Source organism: Protopterus annectens, chromosome 2.part1 (assembly GCF_019279795.1).
Source record: "Protopterus annectens isolate FY-2018-M chromosome 2.part1, PAN1.0, whole genome shotgun sequence".
Lineage (NCBI taxonomy): Eukaryota > Metazoa > Chordata > Ceratodontiformes > Protopteridae > Protopterus > Protopterus annectens.
In genome coordinates, this window is record NC_056729.1 from 1,323,926,772 (window position 1) to 1,323,940,912 (window position 14,141).

A 14,141-nucleotide genomic window follows, 5' to 3' on the forward strand; every position below is an offset into this window, starting at 1 on the left:
TCTACAGTTAAAAGTACCCTAGGGTAACAACTGGCAAGTAGGAATGTGAGTGAATGTGAAGTATGTGTATCTGTTAGTGTAGTGTGTGGACATTTAGTCAAGTGAACTTTTAATGGGGAGAGCTGTGTTTGTTGTTGGTCTGGATAGTAAGAAATTGAATTGCAGAAGGTAAGTGCATTTTTGAACTCTAATAACAAAAGATTTGCATACACCACAAATTTCAGCACTAGGGTTTGGGAGTGTTTGACAGATTAGAATAAGGGCTTGGGATATGGATACATTTAATGTTGTGCATGTGTGCTGTTGTTTGTGATATGTCGGAGTGGAAGATAAATGTGTATCTTGAATTTTAATAACAAACATTTTGGATATGCCAAAAATGTTGGCATTATGGGGTGGGAATGTATGGGAATATTTGCATGATAGGACTAGAGTTAGGGCTAATGTAAATATAGGCTTAGTGTTTCTTGATTTAGCTCTTGTATGTGATGTGTATCTGATTGTCTTGTGTAGTGGCAGTGTTACAGAGAGGTCTTTTCCTAAGGTAAGGTTTAAGGGTGCTGTTAGGGGCAGGTTTATGGTTAGGACACCTTTGTAAGGTCATGCAGGGAAGTGACTGGGGGTCTGAATTAGATAGATGATAAAATCAGAAAGCAAAGGAGAGCAGTATTGGTGAAATTGAATTCATCCTCATTGGTGAGTACTTTCACATGGTGGACCCTGTTTTTCACAAAATCCCACCAAGGCAATGCTGATATATAGACTGTATTTTATATAACATATATCATGGACAGAAGCAGGTTAACATAAAAAAGACAGCCAAATGCACAAGTCTCAGGATAAAAAAGTGCCCAATCCTGGTAGACACACTGGTGCCAAAACTGGAAAAAAATAGCAGTGTGAAATCCTCAAGACACAGAAACAACCTTACAATGGAGTTAGGCCAGGCTCAGGTGGAGGATGGCCCCCTGTTGTAGAAGGAAGTAGTAATGCACAAAAGAACACAAAAACTGACTGGCCAGAAAAGAGCCATGAAGATGATGGAGTGGAGTATTGAGGATAAGAAAGAAATTATGTATTGTTACTATTGTGCAAGAAGCCTACAATGTCCACATAGAAGATATGTGAAAACATTAAGAGAGAAAGTAGAGGAAATGAAAGAAAAATGCTTGCACAAGTAAAGTAAGTGTAAAAATGTAAAGAACAAAACCTAAATATTTTTAAAAGTATAAAAAAGAAATATGGAAAGAAAGAGAGATCTGATATGGTGCAATATTTATGCAAAGGAGAAAGCCAAATTAATCAATACAAAAAAAAGCAACCCCAAAGATGTTCAAAAAGAAATACAGGCAAAGGCACCCAAATATGGAAAATGTCACAATACAAAACATAAGATCACAAATGGGGAACACAGAACAGAAGATTAGTAAATCAGAAGTTAAAAAATAGAAGCTGAAGTTATGGAGTGCCTGTGAACTGAAAGATGTAGTGAAGACTCAGGTCACTCCAAGGCAAGTACAAATATGACTCAGTCATTGTCCATGCTGGTGTGAATGACGTGAGACGTACCTCCCTGGACTACATGAAAAGAGACATAGAGGAGCTCTCTGAGCATGTGGCCCAGGCCGATATGACCTTGACCTTGAGTAGCATCTTACCCTCACCAAGAATGATGCCACAATATGAAGACAAGATGATCAATTTCAACAATTGGCTTAAGTATTGGTGTCATTCAAAGGGGATCCAATGCTTGTCAGCCTGGGATGATATGCTCGACAAGCCACGATGCTTCGCTAGGGACGGCTTGCACCTGTCACCCCTGGGTTTTCGGATATTGGCAAAGGCTCTTGCTACCCCCATAGTGCCTTTTTTAGGCAGGGCTCAAAAGACAAACCCACCTCCATAGGTATCACAAGGGATAAGAAACTAAGAGTAATGCTACTCAATGCCAGAAGTCTAAACCTCAAGATGCACGCACTCAAAACTCTGCTTAGCATGGAGAACATAGATATCTGTGCAGTAATAGAAACCTGGTTCAGGGCTCCCGAGAGCACCCCAGCACTACCAGGTTATACCTCATACCATGCTTTTTGGCCCCAAAACTTGGACCAAACCACAAAAGGAGGGGGAGTATCGATATTCATCAAAGATACCCACACCTCCAGGTTGGTGGCAAAGCACGAGGCATCAGAGACTATCCATGTGCAACGAACAGTGGGTAAAACTGCCTTCCAGTTTATAGCCTGCTACAGACTACCCTCCCAAACACAGGAACCCCACTCGGCCTTCCTGAGAACACTGGAAAATATGAAGGTCTCTCCAAACACCATTATATTGGGTGACTTCAACTACCCAAACATAGACTGGGAGCATTACTCTAGCTCCAACACCCTAGCCCAAAGGTTCCTAGAATTCATAAACTCAGGAACCAACAAGGATGGAAAAACAACTGAATGAAGACCAGGAAAACATAGGTCCAACCGACAAGTTTATTCAAACCAAACTGCACAACCGGCTCACCAATGACCTAGGTTTCGTCAGAATACAATGACTTCCTCAGATTGGTAGAACCGTTATATAATGCAATCAATTAAAACATTAAAACAATAAAAATCAATTAAAAACAATTAACTGATAAACCAGCAACCCTCTGTGTACTTACTTTAAACGCCAATACATGTATTAAATCCTATACAATTTAAATGGAAAAACACTAAATATAGACGGACAGTAAATGGCAATAATGATAATGATTGTTGAATCAAGCACAAGACAATAAAAAATTATGTGAATAATGAATGAATTATAACCACTAATTCACACTTAATAAAAATAAAAATAATAAAATAGAATAATAAATAAATACACTTGTAAGCGCAATATATATACACCTGAAAAATACTGTCAACCCTCAATTTGCCTAAGCCTAAGATATGGCTTAATCGAAATGTATTCATTTAGCCCAGGAAAATTATGGGCATTTAAACGAAGCTGCCATATAAGCTCACACATATCCAAATGATGTTGTGTAATCCTACCTTGTGGGTCAATATTAAGTTGCTGAATAATACAAAACTTAAATTTATGGCTGACGTGGTCAATCACATGTCTCGCTAGTGCATTAATAGTTTTTTTATGTTTTATATCCAAAAGATGTTCCTTAATTCTGTCTCTGAATTTTCTGCAGGTTTTTCCCACATAGAAAGCCCTGCATTCTTGACACTTAGCAAGATAGACCACGTTCCTGGTATGACAATCGTGGTGTCCAAAAATAGAAATACCACAATGATTAACCACTAACCTCTCCCCTGTAGTATATATGTAACTACACGTTGAACACCTACCACATTTGAAGTTACCCCTTACCCTATCAGTAAGGTGTGCACGTGCATAAGAACTCTTTTCAAAAATGTCCTTAAATGACCGGTCCTTTTTATAAACAAATTTGGGTTTTTTACTAAAGATCTTATTGAACTCATTACTATGTTGAAAAACCTCCCAATTATTCAAAATGTACCTCTGGATATATTCTGTATCTCTGTTGTAGGTGACAATAAACAATATGGAATCATTAACCAAATTCACTGTCATCTCATCATCACAATTATACCCAAATTTATCAATTTCAGATAGTAAAATTGCTTGCATAACACCATTATTTCTCTTAACTAGAATCTCTTCCTGAACCTCTTTACATAGCTGTTCTGGATAACCTCTATTGAGAAACAATGTTACTATAAAGTCTAATTCAGTATGGAGGTCAAAAGACTTGCTTACCATACGTGCAGCCCTAACCATTTGCCCTTTAATAATGGCCTTCTTTTGATGGTTAGGGTGCCAACTGTCATGATGCAAATATGAATTAGAAAACGTAGATTTTCTAAAAATATTAGAGTGAATGACACCTTCTGTAATATTGTAATCCAACATAACGTCAAGATAATGAATCTGCTTGTCATTAATGTCATGTGTAAACTGTAAAAACCATATTGTATTATTTATGTACTGTAAAAAAGCATCCAACACTAAATGGTCACCTACCCAAACTATAAAAATATCGTCCAGGAACCGTGAATATAATTTAATATATGGTCTAAATTCACTGTTCAATACGTAATGATCCTCCCAATACGCCATCATGTAATTGGCATAAATGGGAGCACAAGATGCTCCCATAGCAACCCCAGTTTTTTGCTTAAAATAATGACCTTCAAAATATATAAAATTGTTACAAAGGACAAGTTCCATAAGTCTAATGTACAAATTAATCTGTTCCTGCTCGTACATACCAGAGGCAAACAGTTGTTCTTCCAACCAAATGAGACCCACATCATGTGGTATCACTGAAAACAAATTACAAACATCTATAGTAACAAATAATATCTTAGTATTTTTGCAAATTTCCATGTGTTTGATCCTCTCCAAAAAATGCCAAGAATCTTTAATGATGTGTGTGAATTTACTTAGGCCAATTTTCATATGATGATCCAAAAATTTACTAATAAAGTGAACCTTACTTCGTTTACCGTCAACTATAGGTCTGAATTTTACATTGTCAAGACCTTTGTGAATTTTTGGTATCCCGAAAATACTACTAATAACCGGAAATTTATTTACCAAATATTCATAATCTTCTTCATTTATCTCACCCTGCAGAAGCATGTCTTCCAAAGATAGGTCCACTTTCCTAAAAGCTATGTTAATTTCGTTCAAGCTCATTTCAATATAATTGTCCTCCCATAGCATGGCCATCAAAATACTAATGTAATCCTGCTTATTAGTTATTACAATGCCATTGCCCTTATCCGGCTTCATAATTCTAATGTTGTCTATGTCGCTTATTTTATGAAGTATTTCATATTCTCTATCAGTCATGTTATAATGCGACTTGTCCCGTTTTTGCCTGTAATAATTCCTAATATCCTGTTCACATGTTCTTTCGAATAAAGCTATGATAGGGTTCATCACAGGATTAAACATACTTGGTTTTGACAATGCAGTTCACCGGCCCAGACCTATGGGATCACTACCACAAAAATGGTGCCTAAGGTTCATTTTCCGTGTAAAAAGCTTTAAATCCACCAACAAATCAACCATATTCCCTCTTCTTGATGGTACAAAATTAAAACCTTTAGAGAAAAATTCTGCATGTTCACTATTTAAGGTAATGTTGGAATAATTATAAATTTTAAAATCACCAACATTATTACATAGAATTGTTGGATTACTTAAAACACCACAAATACCTTTTGTACCTAGTGTTACATTGGTCCATTGCATGTCTATTTGTAAGTCATCCAAATGACTCACATTACATTCAATAACATCTGTGAAAGTTAAATCAAACTTAGTCCTATCACACACATTCACTAAATCAATAAAACTGCCATCTTCGTCAAACACAGTTGAGGGCATATATACACTTAAATTTAACAATGGGTCAACATCCACTGTCACACTGTTTGCCTGAAAAATGTCTTGATCAAACTGTACATGTTCAAAATCATTAGTATAACAAACATTGTCACTTTTGGTTATGGTTCCACTACTGTCCGTTTTGTCCTTAGTACACAGTGTTTTTAATTGATTTTTATTGTTTTATTGTTTTAATTGATTGCATTATATAACGGTTCTACCAATCTGAGGAAGTCATTGTATTCTGACGAAACCTAGGTCATTGGTGAGCCGGTTGTGCAGTTTGGTTTGAATAAACTTGTCGGTTGGACCTACGTTTTCCTGGTCTTCATTCAATTCATAAACTCAAATGTTATGGAACAACTTGTTACCACTCCCACAAGAGGGGAAAACATACTGGACCTGATCATCACCAACATGGGGACTCTATGCTCCAGACCAGAAGTGTATCCCTCACTGGTAAGATCAGACCATAAACTGATCTCACTGGATATTCACATCCCGACCCCACCCCCTGCCCAGAAAACCACAGTGAAAAACTTCTCTAAAGCAAATTTCACACTCCTCAAAACCAAGGTGGAATCATTCAAAGCCCCCGGGCCTGTGGAAAATATGGCCCAGACCACAGAATCCTTTATAAATGCATTCTATGAACACCTTCAGGAATGCATGGATCATGCAATCCCAAATAAAACCAAGACCCAATCCTCCAAAGGCAGACGTCCTGTCTGGTGGACCCCAGCCATAAACAAACTATACAATAGAACGAGGAAGCTACTACATGATAGAGCAAAATCCCAAAAAGGGAAGGCATCTCTGATCAGTAATAGCAAAAAACTAAGGGCACTCATAATATTGTCTAAGGCCAGCTTTGAGAGAAAAATTGCACAGGACACTAAGGATAATCACAAGACTTTCTTTAGTTATGTTAGGAACCTGGGTGGGAATTCCCAGATATGCTCAGAATTAGTCCAAAATGACAAAAAATACACCGAACCCAAAGACATTGCCAACATCCTAGCTGACAGGTTCAGCGCAAACTTCTCCCCCCCTCCCCACCAAAAGGGCAAATATCTATCCCAGCAGAGTGCTGCCCCCCTGACATCTCAGATGCTCAGGTAAGAGCCACCCTCTCCAAAGCAAAAAACACAGCATCAATGGGACCAGACGGTGTCCAGGGCTGCATCCTACATGAACTCCAAGAAGAGCTAAACCCAAACATAAAACTACTGTTCAATCTCAGCCTAACTACAGGATATGTACCCAAAGAGTGGTATACAGCAACAGTGGTCCCTCTCCACAAAGGTGGTGCCTCAACGGACCCTGGAAACTATCACCCCATAAGCCTGACTAGCTTGGTCTGCAAAGCTATGGAAAGGATCATCATGGACCTCATAAATAAAGATATTGGGGACCTACAGACACTGGATCCTACCCAGTTTGGCTTTGTTAAGAGAAGATCCTGCCTCTTAAACCTGGTTGACTTCTTTGAAACAGTCACCAAGGCCATTGACGAAGGGAAGGTGGTCCACACAGCCTACCTGGACCTCGCAAAAGCCTTCGATACAATACCCCACTCAGGCATTATAGATAAGCTCACCAGCTTAAATATATACCCCTATGTCACTAGATGGGTTGCAAACTGGCTCAAGGATAGAACCCACATGGTTAGAATTGCTGGAGCCATGTCAGACTCCAAACCAGTTACAAGTGGCATCCCACAAGGCTCAGTCCTGGGACCTCTCTTGTTGGGTATATATTTCTCGGAGGTACAGGCCAACACAGAAGGACTGTGGCTGACCAAGTTCGCACATGACTGCAAACTGGGCGCCATAAATGACTCTCCAGCCGACACAAGCATCCTCCAAAAGGGACTCATAGAAACAGACAACTGGTGCCAGAGCCATGGGCTCAAGCTAAACAAAGTGCCCACAAATAACCACATAGGTGGTAATCCATTAAGAACAGAAGAAGTAATTAGGGACCTGGGGACCCAAGTTAATAGCAATCTCTCATTTGACAACCACGTGGCCAAAGTGGTTAGAAAAACATTTTATATAGCCCACCTAATCATGAAAGGATTCACATCTAGATTAGGGGAGGTCATTGTGCCTCTTTACTCATCCCTCATCAGGCCCATAATCGAGTACAATGCCCCTTTTGGGATGTACCTTACCAAACACCTGCAGCAACTGGAAAGACCCCAAAAGTACCTCACCAAGAGGATCAAAGGGCTAAAACAGATGCCATATGCTGCCCGGTTAAAGAAACTCCAGCTCTACTCAGTGGCATACCGCCTGCTCAGAGGCGACCTGTGCCTGAAGTATAAAGCCATGTCCAACCTGGAATTAAGAGACATGCTGCACCTCAAAAAATCAAAATCCCATCGAGCTACACGCTCGAGAGACTTGAACCTCAGCACTGAAATAAATAGGACATGCTGGAGGGACAGATTCATAACCCAGAGGCTCCCTTCACTCTGGAATAAAATCCCAGTCCAGGTTAGGCAGAGTCCCTCATTGACTCTCTTCTAGAGGAATCTTGATGAGTGGATCGGAGATCGTAGGTTTACCCTGGGTATCACTTCTGTGTCACTGTTAGACAGAGGCACAGTATACTAACCTCGAAAAAGGGCATAGCAAAATTAATTTAAAATGGGTGGCGAAAGCCAAACACACTCTGGCTAGGCTTATAAATGCCCTAGGGCAGATAGCCTAGTATGAACCTATGAACTTATGAAAGCCTAACCCGGGTTATGTCAGAGCATGATGGAACAACAAGTCCCCTAAGTTTGGAGGAACAGGAGACATCTGAAAATATAAAGAACAAAAATCTAGAGATTTCTGGTAGGTATAAAAAAACAAATATGGATGTTGGAAAGAAAAAGAGATGGTGCAATATTTATTCAAAGGAGAAAGCAAAACTTATCAATACAAAAAGAGCAGCACCAAAGATATTTGAAGAGAAATGCAGGCAAAGGCATCTGGATATGGAAAATTTTACAATAAAAAAATAAGAAAACAGAGAGGGAAAGTAGAAAGGAAGATTTGTAATGCAGAAGTTAAAGAAATAGAAACTGAAGTTATTGATTACCAGTGAAATGAAGGATTTAGTGAAGAAAATCTATCTCTGATAATGCAACAGCAAGACAGAATAATGAATCCCCAAATTAAGGAGAAACCAGTGGAGTGGGAAGCATCTGATCAGTTGCCATATGAAGATACTTTAGAGCCTTCAGCAGGAGAACAGTATAAATGTTCAGTTGGAGTTGCACAGCAGGGGAAAGAACAGGAAACTGAAGTCAATGCTGTGGAGTGATCAGCCAGTGAGTTTCTATATGAAAGAGCAATGGACAACACAGGATGAAACGGAGGAGAATATGGCACAGGACTATGCTCTTGAACTTTCTGTAGAATGCCCACCAGAAATGGAGAACAAAGAATGTGCCCTCAGTTTAGAAGAAGATGATCTAAGGGAAGAGTTGCTTGATTTAATAGAGATGGATAGACATATTAAGATCAATGAAAGAAATAGACTACAGGAAGCAGGTAAGACACAAAATGTTAAAAGTTTGATAAAACAAATTAATACAGTAATCAGGACCATACCTTTCAACCTCTTAGAGCAAGAAATCTGGACAAAGACATAAATAAAAGTGGGAATAAATTATAAGGCCCAAAAATAGGGACAAGTTTTAAATATCGCACTTACAAACTTAGAAAGTTGATAGAATAATAGATATTGCATTAACATGAATTTTCTGAAGTCTAAAGCTCAAATGTCTCTCATTATTTTCTAACTTCAGCCTTTAATGATTTGCCACTGATTTGCCAGAAAATTGCAATTTTATGAAAAATGGACCAAAATATGAGACAATAATCTCAACATTCTGCAAAAATCTCTACAGTTGAGAGGTATAAGGACTGCTCATAGAAATCTATGTGATATAACAGAGTGGAAACTGTCAGATCTGCTCTGAGTTAGTGCAGAATGGCACAAAATACACTGAACCGACTGATATTGCCAACATTCTGGCAGACATGTTTAGTACAAATTTCACCTCCCTCTCACCTCCTAAAGGGTCCATAGCCATACCAGAAGAATGTAGAGTCCCGGCAATCACTGATACACAGATTAAAACAGCCCTATCGAAAGCCAAAAACACAGCTTGAATGGGACTGGACAGTGTCCAGGGCTGTGTCTTACATGAGCTCCAAAATGAACTAACCCCTCACCTAAACATACTGTTCAAACTCAGCCTCTCTACAGGCTACATACCCATAGAGTGGCGCACAGCAACAGTTATCCCGCTCCACAAAGGTGGAGCCACAATGGACCCCCCAGGAACTATCGTCCTATAAGCCTGACTAGCCTGGTCTGCAAGGCTGTGGAGCGCATCATCATGGAACTCATTAACAGAGACACTGGGAACCTCCAAACATTGGACCCTACCCAGTTTGGCTTTGATAAGGGCAGATCATGCCTCATAAACCCGGTGGACTTCTTTGAGACAGTTACCAATGCTTTAGATGAAGGAAAGGAGGTCCAAACAGCCTACCTGGACCTTGCAAAGGCTTTTGGCACCATTCCCCATTCTGGTATTATAGACAAGCTCACCAGCCTGAACATAAACCCCTACGTCACGAGATGGGTTGCCAGTTGGCTCATGGATAGAACCCACACAGTGAGAGTTGCAGGCTCTAGGTCCGACTCTAAACCGATTACAAGTGGCATCCCCCAGGGCTCAGTTCTGGGACCCCTCCTGTTTGGTATATACCTCCCAGAGGTACAGGCAAGCACAGGAGGACTACGGCTGACGAAGTTTGCAGATGACTGTAAACTGGGGGCCATAATTAACTCTCCTGTTGATACAGACATCCTCCAGAAGGGTCTCACTGAGACAGATACATGGTGTCAAAATCATGGCCTCAAGCTAAATGCCAAAAAGTGCATAGTCATCTCATTTGGAAAAAGCAAAGTACCCATGAACTACCACATATGTGGTAGTCCCCTAAATACAGAAAATGTAATAAGGGATCTGGGGACCCAAGTAGATAGTGATCTCTACTTTGATAATCATATTGCGAAGGTGGTTAGAAAATCCTTCTATGTGGCCCACCTAATCACAAAAGGGTTCGCATCTAGTACAAAAGAGGTTATTGTGCCACTCTATTCATCACTTATCAGATCCATCATAGAGTACAATGACCCATTTGGGATGTACCTTACAAGACACCTGCAACAGCTGGAAAGATCACAGAAGTACCTCACCAAGAGGATTACTGGCCTCAAACAGATGCTCTATGCAGTCCGACAGAAGAAACTCCAGCTGTATTCGGTTGCATACCGCTTACTCAGAGGTGATCTCTGCCTGACATAAAAGGCCATGTCTATCCCAGAATTGATGGACATGCTCCACTTAAAAAAAAAATCCCCGAGAGCCACATGCTCTAGGAATCTAAACCTCACCACAATGATAAATAGGACATGCTGGAGGGATAGATTCCTGTCCCAGAGACTCCCCATGCTTTGGAACAGGATTCCAATCGACATTAGGCAGAGCCCCTTACTAGCACTCTTCAAGAGAAACCTTGACGAGTGGATGGGAAACAGAAAATGTACCCCGTGGATCACTGCAGTGCCTCTGCTGGACAGAGGCACAGGGAACTAATGGCTCTGCTGGACAGAGGCACAGGGAACTAATCTAAGGGGGTGGTGAAAGCTAACACATTCTGGCTAGGCTTATAGATGCCCTCGGGCAGATAGCCTAGTACTTACCTATGAACCTATGAACCTATATTACTGTCTAGCTAAATTAATAACAGAAAATTACCACATAAAAAAAGGGTAGTAAGGAAAAGGAAAGGAATAAATCAAATGACATTGTGGAAGTGTCGAATAGAAAAAAACTATAGTGCAATTAAGACAAGAAGTCTCATTGTTAGAAGAGGACAGAAGAAGTAACAGATCAACAAAAATATAAAGGCAATGTGCAGTATCAGAACAGATCAGGATCTATTGTACAGTATTGAAAATAAGATATCAGCACAGGCAGAAAAAATTGAAGATATGCAGATAAATATAAAGGAAAAGTACAAAATAAGCAATTTATTGATGACCCAAAAAAGTTTTATAGAGAGTTGGGAAACAAGGCAAAAGGAATTGAAACACCACCAAAAAAATGAAGTAATAGACACATTTTGGAGAAATATCCATGAAGATCCTGTGGAACATAAAGATGATGAATGGAGAGAAGAACTAAAAGAAACAATAAGAAGTCCAAATGCACAGGATATGAAGTGGGATGAAGTAACTACCAGATAATTTAAAACAAAATTAAGAAAAGGTCCTAAATGGAACACCACCAGCTCAGATATAGTACCTAACTTCTGGTTTAAAGTATTAACATCTTTACATGAAGACTTAGCCATGAGTAAGAACTACTTATATGAGCACCGTGAACAGATGCCAACCTGGTCAACAACAGGAAAAATAATACTCCTCCTTAAGAGCGAATCTACAAACTATCCAAAAAACTATAGACCAATAATTACCTTCCGACGATGTACAAACTATATATTGGAACTGATGTCAATAGAGTTTATAGTTGTTTAGAATAAATCTCAATCATGACAATAGAACAATCAGGTAACAAAAGAAAATCATATGGAACAAATGATTATTTGTTGTTAAATAAAGTCATAATGGAGAACTGTAAAAAGGGTAAGAACCTAAGTGTGGCATGGATAGATTACAAAAAGCATTTGGCAGCATCCCACATTCATGGATAAAGGTGTGCTTACAAATGTGTAAGCTACACATGACACTGATTGATTACTTTACAGTGACCGTGAAACAATGGGAAACCACTTTGCAGTTAAACCATGATAAAGGACAAATATTATTATTCCAGGGATAAAAATTAAAAGGGGGATATTCCAGGGTGACTGTTACTGATGCTCTTTTGACTTGCCCTTAACCCATTAAGTTGTCTACTTAACAGATTAGGTTATGGTTACAACTCAACTCCCAGAAAACAACAGAGTGGATGATTTAAAACTATAGTTCATCAGATGAGGAACTAAAAGCACAACTACAAGTGGTCAGAACTTTCTTAGATGATATAAGAATGTCATTTGGTCTTGATAAATGTGCAAAAGCAACCTTTAAAGCAGGAAAGTTGCAGCACCAAGAAACTATCAGTTGGGAACACAAATGTAAATATTTGGGAACCGATGAAGGATCAACAATAAAACATGAACAAATCCAAATAAAACTTAGTATGGAATATTTTAGAAGATTAAAATTAAAATTGAAAACAGCTCTGACATCTAGGAACAAAGTCCAAGCTACAAACCAATTTGCTCTTCCTGTTCTAACTTACAGTTTTGGAGTGAGTGACTGGCCCCAGAAGGTACTGGATATGTTGGACAGGAAAACAAGAAAAATGATTAATGCTTATCAAATGATTTATAAAAATCAGTAAACACCAAGATTATATATTCCCTGTTTTGAAGGATGTATGGGGCTCCTCAAAATTGATAATGTGTACAGATCTGCAATCACAGCACTGCATACATATCCACTGACTTCACAAGATCCAAACAGACTGAACGTTTTAAAACATGAGGAAAATAAGTCTAATATGACTTCACTGCTTAGTTTAGCAGAAGCATATTGGTGTCAAGTGGGAATGAAAATCAAACCAGCAGTAGAAAAAAAAATCAGACAGCAACTGAATGTGCCAGAAAAACAAAAGAAAGAATATAAGCTGAAGGGTTAGCCGACAAGGTAAGAAACACAGAAAATGCATAAAAAACAGTTGCAAGTACAGAAAATTGTTGTAACAACCTCATGTCGATCAGGACCGTATGCAGCAATGGTTAAGGAGAGAAAAATTTAAACCATAAGATCAAAGTTTAATATTGGCAGTCCAGGATAGTGGACTACTTTCATGCTAGTTTACAAAGTCCATTGAACATATGGGAGAAACAGACAAATGCAGGCTTTGTAAAACAGAATTGGAAACAGCTGCATGTTATTGCTGGGTGTGATACACTAATGGCAGAAGGACTGTATACTGAAGTGCATATCAATGTAGCAAGACTGCTGCATTGGGGATTGTGCAAACATTAAAATATTGAAGTAGCTGCGAAGCATTGGAAACATGAGCCACAATGCATTATAGAAAATAATGTTTATATTACATGGGATCACCCATTACCAACAGTTCAAAAATAGATGTGAGAAAACCAGATATATAAGTTCATGAAAAGAAGACAAAACTAGCACTGATCTTTGAAACTGCTAAACCCAATGACTTCAGTGTCTTACTTGCAGAGAGACACAAAGTCATAAAATACCAGGATTTACAGTCAAAAATGAAGGCAATATGGATGAAGAATACCCAGACAGTTCCAATAGTAGTAAGAGTAATGGGTCTTTTAAAAAATAATTTATACTCACACTTAGATATATTAAACCATACACATAACTTTGTATGAATTGCAGAAGGAATCAGTTTTGGGTACATTGCGGGAGCTGCGAAGAGCACTTCTGGCTAGCATCAAAGATTGAAACAATACTAATTTAATGAACTTTAATCATACTTTCACTTTGGAATGGGATCCATTTCTGTCATGGTATTTGAAACCCAATTTGAGAAATTAAACCAAGGAAGTGAAGTTTAGTGATGTGTTAGTGTAACTTACAAAAAGTTTTTTTTT